Raw genomic sequence first — 3,570 nt, 5'->3', positions numbered from 1 at the left:
TACCAAGGCACAAAATTAGAAAAGCATATCATGAACTGTTCTGGTTTTTTTATTTTGTTATTTAAGTATTAAAAGACAATGCTGACCATGCCTCTGAACCCATCTTGCATCACGTGAAAGATGACAGAAAGCTGCAGGTTCTTCCTTTGAATCTGACAACCAATTGTTTAATTTCACTGAAGGGATAAAGCTTCCTATGAATCACCATTATCACAATAAAAAAATTAAGTTTTGCTGTCTAATGATGTAAGCTAATAGAATGAAATACAAAAAGAGACGGTCCAATCATGGAAAATCAATCTCTCGTGTGTGACCTTAAGTCAATATTTACCAAAAGCAGAAATTTGTCAGATTCTTGTTTTTGACTTGACTTTTAAAAGCCTTTTAAGCAGAATGTGGTGACGTTGTAGCTGTAATAGTAGCTGTACTATTACAGCTACATTTATTACATTTCATAGATTACATTTACATAGTCCAGAATATTTTTTGCTCTCTGACAACAAATGGTCATCAGTGCTACTTTCTGTGCAATCACGAGCCTTTAACCTTGAATGAACCACTTCAGACTGAAAAAATTTAACACATGTCGGCACTTAGCTGATTTTTAAAAGGTTCTTTTGTGTCGACTTTTATCGTAAAGGTGGGATATTTGGATTTATGGCCATTGTCAAACATTGCTAAAACCGAAAGTATTTATAAGTGATGGTTTTAAGGCAGGAACAAATATTGCTTTAAACAGGCTGATTGAGAACTCAAAATAAGAAAGAAATGTCAAACACTGGTTGAAATAAGATTCAGATTACAAGATTATTTGAATAGAAGTTTTTTTTTGTTTAAGAAACCTTGACAGAACAAAAAAAATATGTTTTTTTTATTTGTGAGCTCATGAAATCTCCACTCCTGCAGTTCGTTTCAGCGAGGCAGTGCTGAGAAGAGCCCTCGTTTTCCTCGTTCTCTTTTATAAATGATTTATAATAAGCAGTTCCAGCTTCACTAGGAGATTTCTCAAAAGCGCAGTGCCAGCTTCTTTACAACATTCTTAAGCTCTTAATGGAAGGGACTGTGAGAGAAATCTCGGATCCATTCTTCCGTTTATCATAATTTTAGGAGTGGCAATATTTTTTTTTTCCATGCCTGTACATTGGCACTGGAGAACTGCTAAAAACAATATTTAATTTCCGTTTAATTTGAGCACTAAAGCTGTTGTCCCACTGCTTTATGTCACCACTAATGCTGATATATCTGAAAACATGTCATGTGGCTTGAAATGCAAGGAAATAAGTCACATTATTAAAATATAATCACAGTCAGATCCTTCTTCTGTTTGCTAAATATGTTTTTGCCTCTTCCCACTAGTATTTATTTATTTATTTATTTATTTATTTTTTAGGGATACAAAATACAAAATAGCATAAATAAACAAATATAGGCTTAAGCAGTTTTTTTGGTAGTATTTTTGTCATTAAATAATTGCAATGAATTTTCCTGTTCTTCAGTGAGAAACTATGCACTCTTTTTATCTATTTATTTATTTATTTATTTATTTATTTTGTTTTCCATAATTTGCCATAAATGTCAAGATGCCAAAAAAGTTTTATGCTCGTCTTTTAAAACCTAAAAACAGAAATAAAATGTTGCTATTTATTTAGCTGAACTGATTGCAAAATGGCTCAGTTTGCTGAGCCCTTGGATAAACCATGAGTGACATTATTAATGAGACGATGTTGGGACGTTTGAGGAGCGGTCATGTTTTGATTCAAATTACAATATTTGGCATCTTATTTTCCATATTCATTCATTCATGTCGGGAAGGATTTTGATCTGTCCAAAATTCATGAATGCTAGCCTGTGTTTGCTGGAGGTCCATCTACGTGTGCTACATTGTCAGATATGCAGAGGGCAATGCTGAGGTGAGGCATACTCTTCATACTTAAATATCTTTGTATGCCAGTAAAATACACACCATTTCATTGTAATGCAAGGCATCATTGCCACAAGGACTGCAAAGAAAATAACGGGGCAGACCAACAGGAAAGCAACATCTAAGATAATTATGAAGGCAGCAATCAAACTACCATTAACATCTACACCAATTAACATTTAAGCAAACTAATATAAAGAACATAATCGGTAGGGTAAATAAATCTGAAGATTCTCACAAAATTGAAGAACAAAAGGAAATGATTTGTCTCCTTTGTTTTGCTGTTTGATTGTTAGTGAGACAGAGTCACAGGAAGGCCAAAGGAGGTGAACTTTGGTTCTTGAGTTGATTTTCCACAACTTATTAAAAGTAACTGCCGCAGCTTCTCCTTCATCTGTGTTCATCTCAGTCCCAAACATGCAAAACTCATAAAACAAAGCAAATGAACAAGTGCAACACANCACTTAACACGCTTTCTCACAGCAGCAGAATTGTCAGATTGCACATGAATAATTTAGATTTTTGCATAAAATTTGCATCATTTTTTTTTTTTTAAACCAGGTCATTCATTGTTATAAATGAGTCGTTTTTCTAAAACAGTTTCAAATGCAACACAGCGTTTGTTTTTTCTGTATAATTATGCACTTACCAAGGCACAAAATTAGAAAATGTAAGGGGAGCAAAAGCATATCATGAACTGTTCTGGTTTTGCAGACAAAAGTTTATTTAAGTAACAAAAAAAAAAAAAAAAAAAAAAAAAAAGGTGGGGGGACTGACTGACACACTACAAATAAAATGAAGTCTGCACTGGCAGGAGGGCACCACTTAAAAATAAAACTTATGTCTTGTGTAAGCTTTCATTAATGAGATTTGATCCTCGCACCGCAGCTCTTCAGTCGATAACGGCGTCTACAGTAATCCATGAACAAAGAAGTGCAGTTTGAATGTTTATCAAACAGAGGAAAGCCCTTCTCCTTCCCTTCCGATTAGCTGAGATGAAAGAATATGGCACGTTCTCGTCGGTAGATGTCACGTAACTCACAGCGTAATAATGCATACTCAAAACAATTTAGCGTCGATGCTGAATTTGATGTACTGTAGTGATTTTTAAGTGCTTTCACATGCTCTTAGCGCAGGTAGCTTCTCATCTGACACGTAAACGGCAACGAGCTGAGATGACTCATCCACTGCTGGGACATAATGGCTTCAGATTTAAAGCTACTTCAACACAGTGCTAATTAATGCTGTTTGTTTTGATTGTGGCTTTGTGTTTTTTTTTTTATTTTTATTTTTTATTCCTATTAAACTGTAATAATCGATTAACTCCTCTGTGTATTTTTGGTTTTGTGTTGTCAGACCTTCACAGCCAGCTGATAAATAACAATAATAATAAAGAAAAAGCCCCACGTTTGAAATGTTCCATGAAATCTGAAGAGTCTGTTTGCCACCTTGTTGGTGTAAAATATTCAATTTAAATTACATTGATGGTTCTGTTTTTTTTTGTTGTTTTTTTATTTAAGTTTAAAAAGGCAATGCTGACCACGCCTCTTAAACCATCTTGCATCTTGTTTCACGTGAAAGATGACAGAAAGCTGCAGGTTCTTCCTCTGAATCTGAGAACCAATTGTTTAATTTCACTGAAGGGATAA

The sequence above is a fragment of the Poecilia formosa genome, unplaced genomic scaffold (assembly GCF_000485575.1).
Source record: "Poecilia formosa unplaced genomic scaffold, Poecilia_formosa-5.1.2 Scaffold237, whole genome shotgun sequence".
NCBI lineage: Eukaryota > Metazoa > Chordata > Actinopteri > Cyprinodontiformes > Poeciliidae > Poecilia > Poecilia formosa.
The sequence above is the reverse complement of the archived record's forward strand: the minus strand, read 5'-3'. Positions refer to the sequence as shown.